This window comes from Mustelus asterias, chromosome 13, assembly GCF_964213995.1.
Source record: "Mustelus asterias chromosome 13, sMusAst1.hap1.1, whole genome shotgun sequence".
Lineage (NCBI taxonomy): Eukaryota > Metazoa > Chordata > Chondrichthyes > Carcharhiniformes > Triakidae > Mustelus > Mustelus asterias.
The window spans coordinates 87,554,580-87,578,775 of NC_135813.1; the positions used below are offsets into that span (position 1 = coordinate 87,554,580).

The 24,196-nt window shown below is 43.8% G+C and overlaps 1 protein-coding gene across 25 annotated transcripts in view; it reads left to right on the top strand.

Moving 5' to 3' along the window:
* Positions 1-24,196, top strand: part of arvcfb (ARVCF delta catenin family member b) — a 322,152-nt gene that overhangs the window by 172,010 nt on the left and 125,946 nt on the right. Inside the window, exon 1 of one of the 25 annotated variants that reach the window (XM_078227228.1) lies at positions 13,028-13,154. The exons of 23 other annotated variants lie outside the window; for them this stretch is intronic. The gene's annotated coding sequence lies outside the window, so the exon portion shown is untranslated. Of the gene's footprint in view, positions 1-13,027; positions 13,155-24,196 lie in introns of those variants that run through there. One more of the 25 variants, XM_078227223.1, reaches the window with a different exon arrangement.

The window sequence follows — 24,196 nt, forward strand, 5'->3', positions numbered from 1 at the left end:
TCAGCAAAGTGATTGAGTGATAATTGGCTGGATTAGATTTGTTTTGCTTTTTTTCAACCGGAAATATTTGGAGAATTTTCCTCGTTGAGAAATGCAGTTGCTGCAATTGTGCTGGAACAGTTTGACTAGGGGCATGGATAGTTCTGGTGCATTAGTCTTCAGTAAGGGTTTATCCCCTGGCTAAATGGTATGGTGTGGAGTAAGGCAAAAGCCAGGTCTCTCACTTACAAATTGTGATTGAATACAGTTCTGATCAGAATTCAGCTCCTCGTGGATGCCTACTTGAGTTGTTAGATCTGTTCTGAATTTATTCCATTTAGTACAATGATAGTGACTAGTGACGCAGCCAAGTGGAGGGTATCCTCAATGCGAAGCAGGTCTTTGTCTCCACAAGGACTCTGCGATGGTCACTACTATTAATAATGTCAGGGGCAGATGCAGTTGGGGCAGGGAGATTGGTGAGGTAAAGTCGGTTTTTCCCTCCTGTTAGTTTACTCATTCTTGCGGTGGTCCAGCCTAACGGGTATCCTTCAACGCTTGGTCAGTAGTGGTGCACCCACGCCATTTTAAATGATGGGCAATCAAGACCCCCTCATAGAAACCCTACTGTGCAGAAGGAGGCCATTCGGCTCATTGAGTCTGCACCGACCACAATCCCACACAGGCCCTACCCCCATATCCCGACATATTTACCCGCTAATCCCTCTAACCTACACATCTCAGGACACTAAGGGGCAATTTTAGCATGGCCAATCAACCTAACCGGCACATCTTTGGAGAATATTCTGTGACCCTGCTACCCTCAATGCTGCTTCCAGTGGTGTTCAACATGGAGGAGTTAGTGATTTTGTCAGTTGAGGAAAGGTGGTAATCGGGATGCTTCCTTGCCCATGTTGCTTGACTGGTTCCAAATGTTTACTTGGAAATTGCACTAATTTGACCTTGAATTCTGTTCTAAATGCTCACTACACAAGATTATGCTTTTATTTCAATTCTGTGCCCTGACTACCTTGAGACACTGGAGTAAAGTCTCAATGAGTGAATACCAACAATCCCTCGAGATTACTTCTTTCTTCTGCTGAAGACAATGATTCATTGTGGGGTATGGCTCCAATCACTGCAGGGAGAGGTCGTGTTTCAATTAATGTTCATATTGATGGGATAATGTGCTGTGATGTTTCAGTATTGGGTGTGATCTTCAATCTTTGATTCCTTGTGGTTGGGGAATTGCATTACCAAATGGTGTTCTTTTCAGTTAAAAGCTAAACAAGTGCCAACGTCTCCTTCCAATTGCTGTGGTGTCATATTTGTAATTACGGTGGAGCAAAATATCTCAACTTGTGTAATCCCACGAATTTGCATACTGTTTGTACACAGGATGACCTCGATCTGAATTTTCTGTCACAGATAATCTTGTTTTTCGAATGCTGGAGAGATTTCATAACAAGGGCATATTGCGGATGGAAATGCTTGCTTTCTTCAGTTTCAATCAAGGTTTGATTTAGTGCCTCCTTCCTTTGCTGTCAGTCTTGAATCTTCCAGAATTCTGTTCAAACTGAATGCATAAGTGGTTTAATTTTTGTGCTCAGAATTGTTAGAATTATTGAGAGCCTGACCGTTCATGTATTCTGGGTGTTAAACTTCATGTTCAAAGCCAAATCAGATGTATTTTCTCAGCAAGAACTTATTGTATTGTAGTTCTTTGGGAGCAAAACGTAATCGGAGATTTAGAGCTCCTCGCCTTGTGCACCATCCACAAGGCAAGGAGCTCTAAATCTCTGATTACTTTTTGCTGCCAACTTTTTTTTAAAGCTTAAGATGGCCAGCCAAGACTTGTGACACACAACTCTGTCATGGTTGAGAAGAGCAAATGAGAAGACAAGATGAATGTAAAGCTAATGTATAGATGCTAACCAGCTTGGGAGTTGATTAGCGCTCAGGACCAGCATGTTCCTGTGAAAATGAAGGATAAGGGTGGCAGGATTCGAGAACCTTTGACAAGAGAAATTGTTAGTTTAGTCAAAAAGAAAAAGGAGGCATATGTAAGGTTTAGGAAACTGGAGACAGAGAGAACCCTTGAAGAATATAAAGAAAGCAGGAAAGAACTTAAGCAAGGAGTTAGGGCTAAAAGGAGCCATGCAATGTCCTTGGCAAACAGGATTATGGGAAATCCTAGGCATTTTATCTGTATATAAGGAGCAAGAGGGTAGCTAGTGAAAGGGTAGGTCCACCCTCGGACAAAGGAGGGAATTTGTCGTCTCGCATATGCACAGAATTTATACTTCCCTCCTACATTAGACTTTCCAAAATGCATCACCTCTCATTTGTCCGGATTAAATTCCATCTGCCATTTCTCCACCCAAGTCTCCAGTCTATCTATATCCTGCTGTATCTTCTGGTAATCTTCCTCCACTATCTGCAGCTCCCCCAATCTTTGTGTCGACCTCAGTCTGACTCATCAGATCTCCTACGTTCTCCTCAATGTCATTTATATCTATTACAAACATCAAGGGTCTCAGCACTGATCCCTGCTGAACACCACTGGTAATCTCTAGTCAGTAAAACCCCCTTCCATTGCCACACTCTGCCTTCTATGATCATGTCAGTTCTGTATCCAACTTACCAGCGCACTGCAGGTCCTATGTGACTTCACCTTCTGTTTCAACCTACCACGAAGAACCTTGTCAAACCCTTTGAATACCGATGCAAAGCATTTGTTTGAAGCATTAACATACAAAGGGATCTAGGCGTACAGGTCCACAATTCCCTAAAAGTGGCAACGCAAGTGGATAAGATGGTCAAGAAGGCAGATGCTATGCTTGCCTTCATCAGTCAGGGCATAAGACTATAAAAGTTGGCAAGTCATGTCGCAGCTGCATAGAATTTTAGTTAGGTCACGTTTGGAATATTGCATACAGTTTTGGTTGCCACAGTACGAGAAGGATGTGGAGACTTTGAAGAGGGTATAGGAAAGGTTTACCAGGACGTTGCTTGGTTTGGGGGGCTATTAGGTATGAGGAGAAATTGGACAAACTTGTTTTTTTTATTCTTTCGTGGGACATGGGTGTTGCTGGCCGGCCAGCGTTTATTGCCCCATCCCTGGTTGACCTTGTTCAGTGGGCAGTTGTGAATCAACCACATTGCCGTGGCTCCAGAGTCACATGTCGGCCTGACCAGCTAAGGACAGCAGACTTCATTCCCTAAAGGACATTAGTGAACCAGATGGATTTTTCCGACAACGATTTTATGGCCATCAGTAGATTCTTAATTCCACCTGCAGTGGCGGGATTCAAACCTGAGTCCCCAGAACATTAGCTGACTTTCTTGTTTTCACTTGGGCATCGGAGGCTGAGGGGTGACCTGATAGAAGTTTACAAGATTTGAGAAGCATGGATAGTCGGTCTTTATCCCAGGGTGAAATGTCAATTACTAGGGGACATTGGTTTAAGGTAAAAGGAGGAAAGTTTTAAAGGAGATGAGAGAGTTTCGGTAGAGGGTGGTAAGTGTCTGGAATGTGCTGCAGGAGGTGGTAGAAACAGATCAATAGCAATGTTTCAAGCATCTTGACAGACACATGAATAGGCAGGGAATAGAGAGATATGGACAGCCAAGAGGCAACAGGTCTTGAGTTTAGAAAGGCTTCATGTGTCAGTGCTGGCACGGTGGGCCGAAGGGCTTGTTTCTATGCTGTACTGTTCTTTGTTCCTTATGGCCTGACAATTTTAGGAAGAGGCAAACACTGAATTATTAGTGTTGGATAGAAAATGATGATGGAGGAGTGAGTTTCAACATATTGAGAATGCCCTAGACTGGAGGAACGGAAACAACTGAGTGCCTTGTACTCATCTTTGTTGAAACAATAGCTGATAAGAGGTACAGGATCTGTACTGTCTGTGGTGAACCATCGTTGGTTCACCACTGGGGGTTGTTATTAGGTTACTGTTGGGCTAGGGTGTTGTTACTGTGGGGGTTGTAGGGTGTTTACCTGTTATAAGTGTTATCATGGCACATTCCAGTGGGGTCCCACCTCCGGTGGCGAGGTATAAGACCCTCTGCTCCAGCAGGACCCCTTCAGTCTGAACTGGTGTATTCGTGTTAGTAGTTCCATTGTTACACAATAAAAGCCTTCAATATCGAAGCCTTGGTTCCACGTGCTTAATTGTCGCGCATCAATTTTATTGTGTAACAGAAAACTCTCAGCTGTACAAAAAAAGAGTATGGAACAGATCTTAAAACCAGATCGTCTGGCACTGGACCCACTTGCGGTCGGTGCCGCTAACACATTCGACCACTGGTGGAAGTGTTTCGAGGACTACCTGGCAGCCTCTGTAGCTATCACTGCAGACAGTGATAAACTCCAGGTCCTCCACGCAAGGGTAAGCGACACGATTTATCTCGCCATTCGTGCGGCTCCCACTTACCCGAGGGCCGTCGAGCTCCTAAAAAAACGATACACGAAGCCACCCAACGAGATACACGCTCGTTACCTCCTCGCTACACGACGTCGGCAGTCGGGCGAAACCATGGAGGACTACGCCAATGAGCTCCTGCAGCTTGCCAGGGGTTGCGATTGTAAAGACGTATCAGCCGAACAATATATGTACGACCTCGCCCGAGACGCGTTCGTAGCAGGGGTAGGGTCCTCGTACATCAGGCTTCAATTGCTGGAAAAGGGGAACCTCGACTTGACCCAAGCAATGGAGATGGCTGGGATGCTGGAAGCGGCGTCGAAGAGCTTGGCGCTGTACCCCGAGGACCACGTGCAGTCAACGTGGCAGGAGCAAGCTCAGCTCCCTCCTCGCCCCGCTAACCCGCGCTCCCAGATCGATCCGACGACGGCGGCAGCTCCAGGTGGCCAGCGATGCTATTTTTGTGGTGGGGCCAAGCATCCACGACAACAGTGTCCGGCAAGAACGGCAATCTGCAGCCAGTGCGGTAAAAAAGGCCACTACGGCAAAGTCTGCAGGTCAAAGTCTAAAAACGGCAGTGCAGCTTGTAACCCTCCAGAACGGAGACAATCTCCTTCGGCGTTGCAGTACCCACGAGGTCCGACCACGTGCGAACCCAGGACGGCGCCATCGTGGCTGACGGAGGAGGAGGAAGACCACCAGGAGTCGCTGCGTTTGGCGCCCTCGCCCACGTGCGATTCATGGGGGCGGCCATCATGGTCCACGACGACTAGGAGCGACCAGCAGGGGTCCTCAGCCTCAACATCGGCGGCATGCAGTGACGCCCAGGGGCCAACGGTGGCGTCGATCTCCCTGGACCAGACTAAGCACCACAGGCTTGAGAATTCCATGATGGATATAAAGGTAAGTGGTCGAACTGTGAATTGTCTGTTTGACAGTGGGAGCACCGAAAGTTTCATACACCCTGAAACTGCTAAAAGGTGTGGACTCCGGGTTCTCCCTGCCAAGCAGACAATTTCCATGGCATCACGGTCCCGGTCTGTACCGATCCAAGGACGATGTATGGTAACTCTTGAGGTACAGGGCACAATTTACGAGCAATACAGGCTCCTTGTGTTACCTCACCTTTGTGCGCCAATTCTCCTCGGACTAAATTTTATGGTCCACATGAAGAGTGTGATCCTACAGTACGGTGGGCCACTCCCTTCACTGGCAGTAGGGAATCAGCCGCAGCCTCCAAATTGCCCAAAGCGCCCCGCATGCAATCTATCCATCCTGAAAATCACTACACCGTCCCTCTTTAAGAATCTGGTACCTGGCTGCAAGCCCATCGCTACTAAAAGTAGGCGTTACAGCGCTGAGGACCGGATCTTTATTAGATCTGAGGTTCAGCGGCTCCTCAAGGAAGGGATCATACAGGCCAGTGCTAGTCCGTGGAGAGCGCAGGTCGTGGTAGTCAAAAGCGGGAACAAACCTCGGATGGTCATCGACTATAGTCAGACCATTAATCGTTATACGCAGCTGGATGCGTATCCTCTCCCGCGCATTTCTGATATGGTCAACCAGATTGCGCAGTACCGAGTGTTTTCTACCATAGACCTTAAGTCCGCCTACCATCAACTCCCCATCCGCCCAGAGGACCGACAATATACGGCTTTTGAGGCGGATGGTCGTCTATACCAATTCCTCAGGGTTCCATTTGGTGTCACCAATGGGGTCTCGGTCTTCCAGCGTGCTATGGACCGAATGGTGGACCAGAACGGGTTGCGGGCTACCTTCCCGTACCTGGATAACGTCACCATCTGCGGCCATGACCAGCAGGACCACGACACGAATCTCCAACACTTTCTGCGCACTGCATCTCGCCTGAATCTGACCTATAACAGGGAGAAGTGCGTATTCCGTACGTGCAGGTTAGCCATCCTCGGATACGTGGTGGAAAACGGGGTCATTGGCCCTGATCCAGACCGTATGCGCCCACTTACTGAACTTCCCTTGCCCGCTAGCACGAAAGCACTGAGGAGATGCCTCGGGTTCTTTTCGTACTATGCACAGTGGGTCCCCAACTACGCGGACAAAGCTCGTCCGCTCATTAAGTCCACGACCTTCCCACTTACGCCGGAGGCCCAATTGGCCTTCAAGGCTTTGAAAAGCGACATCTCGAAAGCCACGATGCATGCGGTGGATGAATCCATCCCTTTCCAGGTGGAGAGTGATGCATCTGATTTCGCCCTAGCCGCCACACTAAACCAGGCAGGCAGGCCCGTCGCGTTCTTTTCCCGCACCCTTCAAGGCCCTGAAATTCGGCACTCAGCGGTGGAGAAGGAGGCTCAGGCCATTGTGGAGGCAGTCAGACACTGGCGCCATTACCTGGCAGGGAAGCGGTTCACCCTGATCACGGATCAACGATCCGTGGCGTTTATGTTCAGCAACACGCAGAGGGGCAAGATCAAGAACGATAAGATCTTGCGGTGGAGAATTGAGCTCTCCACCTATAATTACGATATTATGTATCGTCCAGGGAAGCTCAATGAGCCCTCGGATGCCCTCTCGCGCGGAACATGCGCCATCATGCAGGAGGACCGCTTGAAGGCTCTCCACAATGATCTGTGTCATCCTGGAGTCACCAGACTCTACCATTTCGTCAAAGCCCGCAACCTGCCCTACTCGGTGGAGGATGTCAGGTCAGTGACGAGAAGCTGTCGGATTTGTGCAGAATGCAAACCACACTTTTATCGACCAGACCGGGCACAATTGGTCAAGGCCACTCGCCCTTTTGAGAGGCTGTGTGTGGATTTTAAGGGCCCCCTTCCCTCAACGGACCGGAATGTCTATTTCCTCAACATAATAGACGAGTACTCCCGGTTCCCGTTTGTTGTCCCCTGTGCGGACACGTCGACTGCCACCGTCATCAAGGCATTCAGTGAGCTTTTTACCCTGTTCGGGTACCCCTGCTACATTCATAGCGACAGGGGCTCGTCGTTCATGAGCAACGACTTGAGGCAATTCCTGCTCTCATTCGGGATTGCCTCTAGTAGAACCAAGAGCTACAACCCTAGGGGTAACGGACAGGTGGAAAGGGAGAATGCTACAGTCTGGAAGGCTGTCCTACTGGCACTGAAATCCAGGGGCCTTCCAGTCTCCCGTTGGCAGGAGGTCCTTCCAAATGCGCTCCATTCTATCCGCTCCCTCCTGTGTACGGCAACCAATGCTACTCCCCACGAGAGGATGTTCTCATTCCCTCGGAAGTCGTCCTCGGGGATCTCATTGCCAGCCTGGTTGACGTACCCAGGACCCGTCCTTCTGCGGCGACATGTGAGGGCTCGCAGGTCCGACCCCTTGGTCGAACCGGTCCAACTCCTCCACGCCAACCCTCAGTATGCCTATGTGGCATATCCTGACGGGCGAGAGGACACTGTCTCCATTAGAGACCTGGCGCCCGCAGGGGACGTAGCAACTCCTGTCGCTCCTATTCCCCCAGTCACGAATCCACTACTCCTCATTGCTTCCCCAGACGTGGCGCGGTCAGCACCGGGACCAGTGCATAACACTTTTACTCCCATGTATAGCTTGCCTGAGACTCGGAGATCGGCGCCACCATCACCACCACCACCACCACCAAAGGTTCCAGGATCCCCTGCACCATCGCCTCACCAGGGCCAACCGGCCCGGGAGTCCTTGAGGGGACAGCCGGACGTTGTTTTGGAGAGAACGCCACCGCAAGCACCTGCTCCGGTTTCGCAACCGGTGTTGAGGAGATCACAGCGTCGGTGCGGTCCTCCAGACCGTCTGGACTTGTGAATTCTGTTTATATGACCTGTTTTTCTTGCACCCCGCCACCTTTTGTTTTTAAAGGAGGGGTGAATGTGGTGAACCATCGTTGGTTCACCACTGGGGGTTGTTATTAGGTTACTGTTGGGCTAGGGTGTTGTTACTGTGGGGGTTGTACTATGTTGTTGGGTTAGGGTGTTTACCTGTTATAAGTGTTATCATGGCACATTCCAGTGGGGTCCCGCCTCCGGTGGCGAGGTATAAGACCCTCTGCTCCAGCAGGACCCCTTCAGTCTGAACTGGTGTATTCGTGTTAGTAGTTCCATTGTTACACAATAAAAGCCTTCAATATCGAAGCCTTGGTTCCACGTGCTTAATTGTCGCGCATCACTGTCTGTATGTCATCTCGAACAATCTGATGTGAAACCCTGCAGGCCTGCTTTCTCACTTTCATTTAAAAGATTCCAGAATGATGCATGAATAACACTGCTTGATTGTAGACTGGATGGAGGACTTTGATGCTTTTTCTTGCTCTGGGCTTTGTTTCTTATTTTGTTGTTTCATATATACTCTGAATAATTGTAGCCAAAAGAAAACTGAGCAACATGCTGTCTTGATGGAACCGTATTAAAGCAAGCAAAAAATCTGAAAAAAAAATTCAGAACATTTTAACTACATCTTGTCTGCTCACTTTTGTATCAAAAGTTTGTGTTTTACCACTGCATGCCTGACAGTGCCGCATTGATTGCCTTATGTTCTTGATAAATTGCGCTACATGCAAGAACATACATCTTGCTGCAAGCACTACAACTGTCCATAGTTGTCTTTTATTAATGAGTTTATTTGCAGTTGCTTTGTGTTTTAGCAATGCTTGCATGTAGACAGTGTGCCTTGTGCCCATATGCAAGCAAGTTCTGAAAATGCACAAGAAGCTGGAATACCATATGGGAATTGCTGCTTGAAACACCACAAATTCAGCGTGCATCTCAGGCTTTGTTTGCTTATTAAAAATGGGTCAGCAAAGGAAATACTGCATTTCCATAATGTTCAACTTGTTTAGACTGCAAGCATTTGCATGTACAATCTTCAGGTAGAAGCAGCAACAATCAACCTCCATTCCAGGCATTTTGTAGTTGTATCTCATTTTCATGTTAATGAATAATAGGAACGTTCTGCATAATTTATGCAAAAGCAGTCCTTTAATTGACAATGAAGCAGTTGCCTGAGAATTAGGTATTCAATTGTGTCCTGTGGAAAATATAAAGAAAGTGACATTTAATATGGACTCTGAAGCAATTGCAAAGAGATTTCATTGCCATAAATTAAGATTCAGTGGTATGAAATGAGGTCATATCCTTTGACAACAATTGTTATTTCTTAATTGTTGTCAACAGCTCAGAAGCTAGCTTGTTAAAGAACATTAGAGGCTGTTAAAGTGGCCTGATCTTCAGAGTCTCTCACACGGCACAGTGGTTAGCACTGCTGCCTCACAGCGCCAGGGACCCGGGTTCGATTCTGGCTTGGGTCACTGTGTGGAGTTGCACGTTCTCCCCATGTCAATGTGTGTTTCCTCCGGGTGCTCCGGTTTCCTCCCACATTCTGAACGACGTGCCAGTTAGGTGCATGGACCCAAAGAGGTGCCGGAGTGTGGTGACTTCATTGCAGTGTTAATTGTGACTGATTGTGCAGCCTTACCTGTGACTAATAAATAGAATAAGTTAAAATAATTTAAGTCCAGGGAGAATTGTTCAGGTGTACTGGATGCAACAGAACTGTGAAGTTATAAGCTCTGATGGAAGATTCGAGATGTTGAAGACTCATAGTCTAGAAAGGAGGAGTTGAATATAATGTGACCTCAGATTGTTGCTTCAAAATCAGCCAAGAAAGTAAGACCACAGGGCATAAAGGAAAATTAGTTTTTTAAAAAATCAATTTGAAATGTTGTGGTTTGCTAAGTAAGGAAGAAATAAATTTCTTTGAATATTTGCAATAATTTTAAGGCAGGATTATTGCAGTAAAAAGAAAATCAGCTTTATTTCTGGACACAGTTTGATGCTGCCTTGCAGGAAGAGTGCAACAGCAGTAATACATAGTGAAAAATGGGCCTTGTCCCTGCTTGGAAACAAAATCGGTCAAGTTTGCACCAATATGGCTCATGGCTGAATCATTATGTGCTGACATCTCCATTTTCACAAGCGTCATGACTCACACCTGTTAATGCTGCCCCTTTTGGGTAGCTACAGTAAACCTGCTGTGCAGTAAGAACACACAAAACTAAATAATTATAAATGTAGGAACTGGAAAAGCAAATTTGAAAGGAACTCGATGGTAAAATAAATTACTGTACAAACTAGTCGCTATTATGCTGTGTTCTCCTTGATCTATTTAAGAACATGATGACTGAGCTCAGTTCTAGTGTTATGTAGGCTTGTAAAACTCGTAGTGGAATCTCAGTTGGGTGCTTAATGAGCTTTTAAATTTTATTGGGGAGGGTACATGGGCGTGACTTGGCTGAAGGAAATCTCTCATTTGTGCAGTGATCATCATACAAATCGAGATTAGGATCAGTTGGTCTTTAAAAGTGTAGCAAGACAATTTGCAGGTTTCATCTTTTGACTATTGTGTGTGTTAAGTTTGCACTCCTTCTAAATGGGCAATTTAGGATTAATTAACTGTGTAGCGGTTATATTTAATTTTTGTGTAGTGAGTTCTGACATGACGACTTGAAGATAATGTTAATAATCTGACTACTTTGTCATTTTAGTACAGAGATATTGTGATATGAAGTGATTGACATGGGCTGTTCCTTGGCTGTTCCCCTTTGGTCCCTCATCTAAGTGACCTTTCGCTTTGCACAAGTCCAGATGGTGAATGTTATTTCAGCCACTCTGTAATGGGGATCACCACAGCTAAATTGATTAACACTCTAGCCACAAGATAAAAGCAAAATACTATGGACGTTGGAACCTGAAACAAAAAGAAAATGCTTTGTTATAGGCTGTTAAAATGGTCTGTTCTTCATCGTCTCACAAAATACACGAGTCCAGGTACAATTGTTCAGGTGTACTGGATGCAACAAAACTGTAAAGGAATAAGCTCTGATGGAAGATTAGAGATGTTTTAAGATTCATAGTCTAGAAAGGAGAATCTCTGAGTTCTCAGCTCTGACGGAGGGTCATCTAGACTCTCAACGTTGGCTCTATTCTCTCTCCACAGATGCTATCAGACCTCCTGAGATTTTCCAGCATTTTCTGTTTTTGTAATTCTAGTAAGAAGTCTCACAACACCAGGCTAAAGTCCAACAGGTTTATTTGGTAGCAAATACCATAAGCTTTCGGAGCGCTGCTCCTTCATCAGATGGAGTAGAAATGTGCTCTCAAACAGTGCACAGAGACACAAAATCAAGTTACAGAATACTGGTTAGAATGCGAATCCCTACAGCCAGCCAGGTCTTAAAGGTTTAGACAATGTGGGTGGAGGGAGCATTAAACACAGGTTAAAGAGATGTGTATTGTAAGTGTAAGAGATTTGTAATTCTAGCCACCATCTGTATAAATTGTTTTTTTGACCAGACTTTGACTGACTGGTGTGGAAGTCCAGACACTTCACCACTCTTGGATAGTTGTGCTACCATCAGCTATGCTCAGTTAACTTCAAGAATTGGAGTTCAGGCTGTAGAACTGTGAAAGGTGCAGCATGATCTGGGGCGGGATTTTCCACGCAACCTGCTGCGAAAGGCAGCCTGCTATTGGCTGGCCGCAGGATCTCCTGCTGTTGTCAACAAGTCGTCGTCGTCCCCCCCCCCCCGAGAGGTCAAAGTTCTACCCAGCATTTTGCTTGCTTAAACTAGTGTATGCTAAAATATATTTAAATTCAGTCACTCATTATCATACCCCAGAAGCCAAACCTCACTGCTGCTGAGCCTTCAAACTGTCTATTTCGATCTGAGTGTATTGTTTAAACACTGAATCATAAAACGACTGCACAGAATATTTTCCAGAACTCGAGGCGAACCTCCCATTTTTGTACAAATTAATTTTTCATCTATCAATCTCGCCAGCAATCACTGCCAGCATAATGTAGTGCCATTGAGTTGACAGCAATGTTTCCCCAATTTAAACTAGTCCATGACTGCCCAATTATAAATTAAAACAGAAAATTCTGGAAATAGCATCGCTGGAGAGAAAAACCAAAAGTTGAAGAATTTCTTGACTGATCTTTCATCAGGACAGAGAGGATTGGCAAACATTTTAACTATTATTTCTAATAGTGCACCTTCAGTGCCCATCACACTTTCTCACCCTGCACTAATTTTCTCACCTGGTTTTTGATCATTAGGCAAATAGTTCCTTGTTGCAGATATTCAGCTGTGCCATTGGCTGGTGTAATGCAATATTCCCACATACTGGCAGGAATCTGATACAACGTCACCCTCAAATATAAATCCATTCATCGCAACTGCATTTGGTCTAAAATCTAGGTTCATCTTAAGATGGCAGTGTAATATGTATTTTAAACTGTTAAATGTTATATAATGGACTACTTTTGTGGTGTTTATGGTGCCAGCATATTTTCTTTCTGGTATACAATTAATTCTATGGAACGAAATATTGAGTACTTTGCATTTCACTCTAATGCTGTTTGAATATTAATGAAAGGTTAAATTGAAGTATTGAGCTTGCTCGATAGTTTCAGAATCAAAATAACTGTTAATTTTAGTGCCCATATATGCAGTTGGCACTAACTTTTAATCACCCTGTTGACTCTCCTTTAAATGACCTCTTCAAGGGTGCTATTATAGACTCTGGCATCTGGCAGTTGTGAAAGCAAGGATCATGTAACAATCCGATGCAGAGGCCTTGCTTTCAGGGTGGTTTTTTTTTTTTGTTGCCCCCCACCCTCCCCGAGAGGAGAGATCAATTAATAATGTGAATTTGATTTACTTAGATTCATTTGAAGGCAGGTGAGGAATAAGTAAGTTGACCAGTAACAATCTTGAAACCAGTTCTTAGAAAAATCTACTAACATGATTATTACATGTTGAGTATGTTGTGTGTACTCCAACTGTGTTGCACACTGTATAATTGGGCAAGACTGACGATTCAGTAACCTGTGTGCTGACCTTTTGTGCTAGCCTCTGTTTCGGAGGGAGTTGGATACTGATCCATGTGTTGAAATGTGAAGAACATTGTTTACAATGTTTGCTGCATGAAGTATTCTTTATTTACTAGCTGGATTTTGTGAATCATGGCACCTTCAAGGAGATTTACTTTTAAAGAACTGCTATTTGGTGCATTTCGGTCATACTTAGGACTTGCTGGTGATGCTGAATTTGCTTTTGATGTGAATTCTACAGAATCAGTGCTAAAACGTATAAGTTAAAGTTTATTTATCAGTCACAAGTCGGCTTACATTAACACTGCAATGAAGTTACTGTGAAAATCCCCTCGTCGTCACACTCCGGCACCTGTTTGGGTACACTAAGTGAGAATTTAGCGTGGTCAATGCACCTAGCCAGCACATCTGTTGAACTGTGGGAGAAAACCGGAGCACCTGGAGGAAACCCACGCCAACACGGGGAGAATGTGCAAACTCCACACAGACAGTGACCCAAGCCGGGAATTGAACCCAGATCCCTGTCTCTGTGAGGCAACAGTGCTAACCACCAGCCAGTGAGCAAATGTATAATTTTCAAGTGACCAGTTACTTTTGAAAACCTTGATTTTGGTTGCAGATCTTAACTGTTAACTGAGAAGGTCCACACAGTTGAAAGAAGCTGAGTTGGACCTGTTGATGCTGTATTTATCTATGACCAATGCAGCCAAATACAAGTGATACAGCTTTCTTTACACCCACACTATCTGACGTTCTTTTGGGGAGCACTATAGTACAGTGCTCATCCTTTTGGCTGCTCCTTGCTACATCTTGTGGACCTTTTACAGGTTCTTAAATTTAGCTTTCTTCATCCGTCTCTTTATTTTCATATTGTATTTCTCCACCTGCAACATTAGTTGGAAATTGTTTTGCATAATAACTTTGTCTCTTATAAAGTTTATTTATTTGCCACAAGTAAGGTTTACATTAACACTGCAATGAAGTTACTGTGAAATTCCCCTCGTCGCGCCTGTTCGGGTCAATGCACCCAACTAGCGCATCTTTCAGAATGTGGGAGGAAACCGGAGCACCTGGAGGAAACCCACAGAGACATGGGGAGAACGTGCAAACTCCACACAGTGACCCGAGCTGGGAATCGAACCCGGGTCCCTGGCGCTGTGAGGCAGCAGCGCTAACCACTGTGCTACTGTGCCGCCCCGTGCCTCTATCTTTGTTAACCCTTTATTCATTAAACTTGTGTGAAAAGTATTCTAATAATGTTTTTAGGGTGCAGGTAGAATCATTGCTATCTGATCCAAACATAAGTGAATAGCTCTGTGTTCATTAAATTGAAACTCCGTACATCAGCATAATGTTTAACGAGCATGGAAATGAATCCTGTTTTACCTCTATTGTATGAAAAAACTGTTTATCATGCCATTTTTTTTTTGTTATATCTTGTTTGTCCTGCCTTGCTGTTAAAGAAGGGAATTAGCAGTGTTATTTTCAAGAATGCATCTCTGGAATACAAAGATAATTCTCCTCAAGAATACAATTAGAGACGTTGCAAATGTCATCTTGTGTTAACAAGGTAAACGATCCCTCATATACATATGGATATGTCTATAGAATTTGACACGATTAGCCATACCATCTACTTCAAACTTAACTATTTCCAGACAGATAGGATGCCCTTGCCTGGTTTCATTCTTTTCTGTCTCGTCATTGCTTGAAGTACTTGCATTGATCTCTTCTCATTCCTGTACCGATAGCTCAGGAGTCCCTCAAGAATCTATTTTTTGCCCCCTCCAATTCATTATATCTCCATAAGAGGGCAAAGGCTTTTACTGTTATTGACATCACCCTTCTATATTAATTTGAGACTTGGATCACCCATCAAAGTTCCCTCAGATACTCAAAGCCAAGTGGTAAGACAGGTGAACTAATTCCAGCAGCTTCACTGAAGCCAATTCTTCCACAGCATCGCAACTGTAATCAATGCAAAGTCAGCTCTGCTTGTCTGGACACTGCATCTGGGTGCCAAATAATGAGCATCCAAAGACAATCCTGTCTTCATTAAAATTGCACTTGATCTCCAGGGGGACAGAGAAAACATTTTAAGGGCACACTTGAAGTCCTCCTTTGTATGTCAAGTTGCCTGCTTTTCAATGTGGGAAGAACCTGTTGCTAACCATGTTACATGGGAGCACCTCATTAAACAAACCACAACAGTGGAGTACTGTGCCCAGTTCTGGTCGCCTCATTACAGAAAGGATGTGGAAGCCATAGAAAGGGTGCAGAGGAGATTTACAAGGATGTTGCCTGGATTAGGTGGCATGCATTATGAGGACAGGTTGAGAGAGCTAGATCTTTTCTCCTTGGAGAGGCGAAGGATGAGAGGTGACCTGATAGAGGTGTATAAGATGTTGAGGGGTATTGATAGAGTGGATACTCAGAGGCTTTTACCCAGGGCTGAAATGGTTGCCACAAGAGGTCACAGGTTTAGGATGCTGGGGAGTAGGTACAGAGGAGATGTTGGGGGTAAATTTTTCACTCGGAGGGTGTGGGTGCGTGGAATCGGCTGCCGGTAGTGGTGGTGGAGGCGGATTTGATAGGGTGTTTTAAGGGACTTTTGGATAAGTTCATGAAAGTTAGTAAGATAGAGGGTTATAGGTAAGCCTAGTAGGTAGGGACATGTTTGGCGCAACTTGTGGGCCGAAGGGCCTGTTTGTGCTGTAGCTTTTCTATGTTCTAACAGGATTGAAACCTGACCACGTCAACTCTGCTGCAGAAAAGCAATGAAAGTGGAAGGAGGAAGGGCAGAATGCTGGGTTAAGAGCTGCCTTTTCTCAGGGCCACACTTCGCTATTCTGCTCAAAGACCTGTGGATTGGTCTACTGAAGTCAAGGTTGAAGTGAAGGGCACAAATCACGAAGCCTGGCATTCATTATCTTCACTTCCAGGGCTGACTTTATGACGATTTTGCATTTGTAGTATTCCTCTGAAAATGTACAAGGGCAGGTGCGAGGAGCAAGGTTTAAAGGAGATGTACGAGGTAGGTTTTTTACACAGAGGGTGGTGGGTGCCTGGGGTTTGCTGCTGGGGAGGTAGTGGAATCAGATACGATAGTGACATTTAAGGGGTGTCTTGACAAATACACAAATAGGATGGGAATGAGGGGATACGGTCCCCGGAAGGGTAGGGGGTTTTAGCATGGTTGGTGCAGGCTTGGAGGGCCGAAGGGCCTGTTCCTGTGCTGTAGTTTTCTTTGTTCTTTGTTATCACATGTAAATGGACTATAGAAGTTTCTGTAGGTATGTTAAAAGGAAAAGATTAACAAAATCAAATGTAGGTCCTTGACAAATGGAGCCAGGAGAATTTATGATGGGGATAAGGAAATGGCAGTGCTAACCATATTCTCTCTGCCACCATAATGGGTTACTTCCTCATCCTGCCTGCCAGTCTGTGTTCTTGCCTGAACTCATCAACTTAAGCTGCATTGATACCTTTGTTAATACTTGTGGAGGTTTATGACCGAGTGTTGATCAGATGGATTATGTCGAAGTCAAGTGCTTGGAGTTTCAGTCAAGCAAAGGATGGTTTTGATTTTTGAGCTTCCTCCAGCTTGGTAGCAAGAGCAGAGGTGTCTTGATTTGATGTCAGGCCAACTTGGTTGTGGGTGATGGAAACTATATTGTTCACGCACATGAATGCTGACCCATGTCCACGGAATTATGTTTGAAGTTCATTCCTAGATTGGGCATCGATGGGCCCAAAGGTTGCATTGTGAGTGGTCTTGCCCTCACTTCATTCTTTTCCCAGCTATGAGATTGATGAGTTTGCGAAAGTGAAGCAGTAATGTGTCACTCCTTTTTTTTAAACCAGCATCCCTCTTGGTGCTCTTAGTGGACGGAATGAACTAAGACAGATGATGAAAATAGAGTATGCAGCAGGGTGGTGACTGTATGAGCAAGATGCAGTTTATTTATAGGGTGGGAGCAGAGCTAACCCAGTATGTATTGCCCATCTCTAATTGACCTTGAGAAGAAATCTTGCTATGGGATTGTAGTTGCAGAAGCCATCTGGATTAGAGTGAGTTTCTTAAACTGTATGATGGCAGTTTTGAGGGGCGAGAAATATTTACCCATCTGAAGGGACTTGTTAAGGATTTTGAACAAAGTAGTTTATGTTTTAAATGGTCTCCAGGGCAAGTAAACAGATCTCTGGCAAATGAGGTTAATGAAGAATAGGAGCTACAGCACAATATGAAGTTGAGACTGGATGAGGAAATATTTATTCATTTCTGTGAAGAGGAGGGATAGTTGAGCAATTAAAGTGATGAGTTCAATGTTGAAGAAAATGATCCAGAAGTTGATGAAGTTTAAGATTGGAGGGTGGCCTATGGAAGGTGGTCACTGGTTCATGAGACAAAGCTTGTCTTGCCCTGTCTGAAAAAGATTGCTTTTTCATAGGCAGTGTTCGTTTTTAAAATGACGCCTGTTTGGGATGAGATTGTGACTGCCCCAACTAATTTCCTATAGGCTCTTTTAAAGGCAGGTATCATCCTATCAGTTTTCATTTTGTAGACCTCAATCAGGTCTCCCCTCAGCCTCTGTCTTTCCAGTGAAAACAATCCCAGTTTATTCAACCTCTCCTCATAGCCACTGCCCTTGAGATCAGGCAACATTCTGATGAACCTTCTTCGCACTCTCTCCAAAGCTTCCATGTCCTTCTGGTCGTGTGGTGACCAGAACTGCATGCAATACTCCAAATGTGGCCTAATCTAGGTTTTATGTAGCTGCAACATAGTTGCATGGTTAGGGTTGAATTGAGGCTGTGTCTAAGGATTTATTGACCTAAATTGGACATAGTTGCTGGTAGTGTGGAAAAGTAAAGTAAGAGGAAGTTTTGCTTTGCATACTTGGGAGATTTTGTTATCAGCCCTGATCTTGGCACATTCTGACCTGCATGTTTTCATACAAGAATCATAAATAGAAAACTATAGTTTTTAATGCAGTAAAATATGGCTGAGCGGTTGCTAGTCTACAGACGCAAGAACTCAAATGATAACTTTGAAAAAGCCACTTTGTTACAGTACAGTTTGAATTATTCTGTTTTTAATCACACTTCTGATGGGTTTTTTTCCCCTCCTGTTCAAAATATGAAGTGACTTTGAATGTTGACCATTGGAATTTAGAAATGAACGCTGATTCACAGAAATAAATAGATTCGCAGACAATGACTGCTTGAGATCAAATAACATAAGTGAAGAGGAAATGCATGTACTCGGTGAAGTCAGCAGCATGGATAGGAACTGCCTTAAGTATCGCAGCCAATAGTGTAACAGCTGACAGCCCCCCCCCCCGTCCCCAACTTGAAATGTGATAGCTACCAGTAGTATCACTTGCATCAAATTGTGGCCGATTCAACTTGGGTCATGTTGGTTCCTGTTGGTGGTTTGTCTCAGCAATGAGAGTAGCATGCTTAAACAAAAATTGTAAAGGTTTAGTTGTAGCAGAAAGATATCTTCCAGACATGGGTTTGAATACAGCCACTGATGGTGATATCTCTGGCATCACTGATCAAAAGTCCCAAACCTTTTCAGTATTAGCCAGTGTGTCAGGTCTAATGATGGTACTTGGGAAGAATGGTGGCATCTTCAGTACATGAATGAAGTGAACAAATTTAGCAAAGGAGCTGTGCATTGGTAGGCCACATGTAAGCAATTGTTGAAATTTGACCCTAAATCATAGAAACCCTACAGTGCAGAAAGAGGCCATTTGGCCCATCGAGTCTGCACCGACCACACTCCCACCCAGGCCCTACCCCCATATCCCTACATATTTACCCGCTAATCCCTCTAACCTACGCATCTCAGGACACTAAGGAGCAATTTTTTTAGCATGGCCAATCAACCTAACCCGCACATCTTTGGACGGGCATGATGGAGGAAATGAATTCAGTTATTGGTTTTACAGTTGTGTTTAGCAAGATCCGTCTTCCTGGAAATTATTGAAGGTTCCCATAGATTGGAAGGTCAGTCTCCAGCATGCCCAAGCTACTATCCATCTCATTCATATGGAGGAAGCCCTTCTTGCAGTACATTATTTCTCTGATATTATTGATGATCATCGTACTGACTATATTAAACATCAGTGACTGGGTCATCTTTTTCTTTAGAAGTTCCTGGCGAAGTCAGAATTGCAGTATAGCTTGTTGTACGGACTGATTATGATGGGGCTAATTTTTAAGGATAGAGGGGTGAAGAAAATGGAAAGGAATACCCGTTACCAAGGATGGAAGGAACCTATCAGTGTGGAGTACTGGTATGCCAGGAAAGGAAGTAAAAAACAAAATTAAACTGTCGAATTTTTGTTGGGGAAGAGGAAATGATGAGGCAATCCACTGGGAAGAATAATGGAATCACCAAAAACAGACATCGAGAGAGCAGAGGGCCCTAGAAGTCAAATGTAAAATTAGAAGATAGTTAATGTTATAGCAGCATAGAATGAAAATAAGTGAAAAACAATTCGGGATGAAATAAAAGGAAACTGTGGTGGCCTACCTTCCAATGTCAGAGGTTGAAACGAATGGGTTGACATCAATTGCAAACCATGACCAACTAGAATAAATTCACAAGGTGGATATCATGTTCTGATATAGTAAGTGAGATCTGTCAAGTCTCACTGGTGCTTCCCAAACACACACTCACCGTGTCATCCCATTTTAATTTCCCAAACTTTGCGTGACGCCCACTGTGGGTACAAGAGCTGTTTTTGGGGGGGGGTTGGGAAATGTCAGTTATGTGGGGAAGGTTGGGGGTGAGAGTCGCTTCAGTGTTATGTGGTGATGGATGGGGAGCCAGGATTTGTGCAAAGAAAGCTTGATTGAGCTTGCGGGGGGAGAGGCAGGGGCAGAAGTTGAACATTCAGGAGATTGATGAAAAGACATGGTTTCTACAAAAAGAGTCCCATCTTTCACAGCCATTTTTTTTTTGCAGCAGCAGCAATTGGGCTTCAAGTGAGCACCACATTAGGCTAGGCCCACCAATAGAAAAAAAGTGAGGATATAGTGAACTAGGTGGGTTTGTGTGACATTCAAGGAGAGTTTATGGTCCCTATTACTGAGACTAGCTTTCAATCCAGATATTGTTAATTGAATTTAAATTCTATCAATTGCAGTGATGTGATTTGAACCCATCCCCAGAGTATTAGCCTGAGCCTTTGGATTACTAGTCTAGTGCCACAACCATTACCCCACCATCTGTCCCAAAATAGATGATTGAGTTCATGGTCTGAGACTTTTTATTTCCTGCAGAAGTGTAGAAAATGGGTCAGATATTGTTGAGGTGGGGTGGGGGGAATCGTCCGTTCAAAAAAAAACAAAGACATTCCAAGCACTATTGTGGAAGGTGGTATCGTTAGAATAGATGCAAACGAGATGGAGAAACTGGTAGAATGGAATGAAGTCTCTGCAGGAAGCAGGGTGTGAGGAAGTGTAGTTGAACTACCTGTGGGAGTTGGAGAGCTTGTAATGAATATTAGTAGACTGTCGAATGTTGACAGAGAAGTCGAAAACCAAGTGTCAGAGATGGACCTGTGAAGGTGAGAGAAGGGTAGAAATTGGAACAAAAATTTATTTTTTCCATTTCTACATGAGAGCAGCAGGCAACCACTATACTGTCATTGATTGTACTGGAAGCATTGTGGGAGGGGGCTTGAGTAGGACCAGAACAAGGAATGTTTCACATAGCCTACAAAAAGACAGGCATAACTCAGAGCCCATGGGGGTACCTATAGCCACATCTTTTATTTGGAGGAAGTAAAGCAAGCTAAAGGAAAAATTGTTCAGAGTGAACCAGTTCAGCCAGGAGAAAGAGGGTGGCAGTGGATGGGGACTGTTTGGGTATTGGTTCAAGAAAACATCAGAGAGCCCTCATGCTCTGTTGAGCTTTTTTGGCATTTAATCTCCCTGGTCTTCCCTTTTGTTCCACTTGACCGTCCCTGCCCATTCAACAGCATAAAAGACATCACATTCCTACCTCTCTACTGTTCTGAAGAAGATTCAAATTACACTAGAAGCGTTGATTCTGTTTATCTCCACAGATGCTGCCAGACAGGCTTAGTTTTTCCAGCAATTTCTGGTTTTATTTCAGGACACCTGTACCTGTAGTATCGTGCTTTTCTTCTTGGATTATGTTGATCTGCTTTTGCCCTTGGACCAGTGTTGTGCTTTACTTTGCATAGCAGGGTTCAGATTGAAGAATAATCTCGACTACACATGCAAGAATACACACTTCAACAGATGAACATGAAGGATCAGTAGCACCTGACTTTTTTAACGCTGCATTTTGCTCTGACTCAAACCAAAAAGTCAAATTCTAGGTCTTTCAGTTGATGTCTTCTGCACTTCAAATTATGTCTCTGCAAAGCGTAATTATTATGAAAGGGGTCACTTTGGTTAGTTTGGATTTATTTTTCAAATGCTCTCATTAATTCCTCTCTTCCTGAAATGAGTCATTCTTTGAAAGAACTATACACTCTGCTTAAATCTCCCAGTGTTGCATTGTAATTAGCTATTGAGATATTTGATGTAGCCTGGGATGAATTGCAGTACATGTCTGGAATTAAGTCTCTATCCTGACCTCATTCTTTTGCAGTCCTTGCTGTTTGACAAATCCCTGGATTATGATATTGCTGCTCATGTGTCCAGGTCCAAAATCAGTCACACACTGATGATCTTCCATTAAAAATGGTGGAAGTGGAACAAGCTTCTGTCGGTGTAATCCATGTTTGGTCATGGTCTGAATCCAAGATGAGTATGTCAAACTGGTTTGAAATGAATTGGGATCAGTTAGGCACCAGTGAAGCTGTACCTGCCCGTGAGAGCAATGCTTTTCATGAATTCTCATAGCTGATTCAAGAAGTGAGTTGGAAAGACAAAGTGAAATTGTTCTTTTTGGTATTGATTATTTTGCAATTGATTGTCACCAGTAGAACAGTTTTTTGTTTCACTCTGTGACACCTCTGTAGATGGATAGTCAGTCTGTCTCTCAGACCGCACAAAGTTTAAATTAATGTTCCTAATAATTTGCATGGATCCCCAATGTGCATACCAATTGGGTGTTAGCATTCAGTGCCAGTCTTTCTAAACCTCCACGCCTAAAATGTTCAAATGGGACAGAAAAGCCTCAACTGCCTGGGACTGGTTTTCCATAATCTGGGCACTCTAACATTGGGCTGTTCTGCAGCTTATGAAACACAGACTTAACTGAAGTGCCACAGCATTAAAAGTTGGTCTTAATTTCCAAAATACAGCTGATCCAGCATCACAACACAGTGCAGTGTAATTCGTGTACATATATATTTTAAAAATTTTGTTGTTGACTATGTTGAGCAGACAAATATTTATGGGCTTAGATTTATGCCAGTGGCAAAACATTGATATTCACCACTGCACAGAAACACCCAGATTTATCTTGTCTCTAGGGTACAGGAGGAACTTCCTTACTGCAACAAGGTCTAGTGCAAGAGCACAATGAAGAGCCAATGAAGCCACACCTCAGTGAAATTGAGTTGAAGACGTGTCCTAGAGACCCGTTTTCAGTTCAGTAACGAGATTTGTTTTCATGATATTAAAATATTTGACACTCTTTTTGAACTATTATAAACTGTTTATAACAATTTTTAAAGTTTGCTGGAGTCTGTACCCCTTGGAATTAATACCACTTGGCTCCTCTCCCTGCATCCTCTTCCTATCCATATCCGCCCTTCGTTTCTGCTGATATTGATTTCTGATATTGGTGGGACAGAGGAGCCCACAGAGCTGGGGCAAGTGAGAGGAGGAGCTCGGGGATTCATGGACAAATCATCATCACTCACAGCAAGAAAGCTTTGACCAATCTTGTCTGTTTGCTGATTTTTGCTTGTGGTTTTGAGCCTGAACTTCATGTAAAAATCTGTGCAAGTTGTGGGCAAATAAGCAAAATCCTCATTCATGGTTCCTTTCCACTTGAAAGAGTAGGATCCTTATCATGCATTGAGATGCACTGCACCTTCTGGTAGCCACAAGTTGTGGTGTTGTTGTGTCCCACAGAGGACTTAATTCAACGACCTCTGATGCCATTTTAATCATTGCATTCTCCATGATGACTTTTAAAAATGTACAGAATCTAGTTCTCTGTTGTATGTTTACTATTTTTTTTAAGAATAGCTCCCTTCTGCAAAAGTTCTGGTCCCGTACTCTTACAGAATAAGTATTCCAGTGTAATATTGTAAAAATATTTCACCATTAGAGGTGCTATACTTTGAATGAAATGACAAAGCATGTGTCTATCTCTTGTCATTTGAATGGACAATGGCAGCAAATTCTTTTGGTTCTGACCAACCTTGAACCTTAAATCAACAGCATGACAAATCCTATAATTTGTTGTTCGTCATTTTGCAATTTGTGTGATAACGCTGCGCACAAACTAGCTGCTGCTTCTGCCTACTCAAAAATTCCTGTATTTCCATATAATTCATTTTATCTAACGTGCTTGGGAGCATTTGAGTCTTGGCATAATATGAAAGCTGCATCCCCTGCCTCCAGCAAGTGTTGATATTCTTCAATAATTAATGCACTAACTTGTTCTTGATTTGAAATTGATATTTTCATAACAATTCATCTACATTCAAACCTTGTGCCAGTTATTTTTCAATTAATTAGATTATTTCACAATCTTACTATTTTGAAATGTAAATTTTACAATAAATGTAAGGTGATGCTGAAACCTTAAGCTCCAAAAATATCTTATTTTGAATATTTTCAGAATATATCCATTTGCAGTGAATATTGCATGCCTTTAATGCTGTAAGGTTTCTTAGGAATTTATTAGGTGTCGTGGATATTTCTTTGAGAGATGCACAAAAACAAATTACACA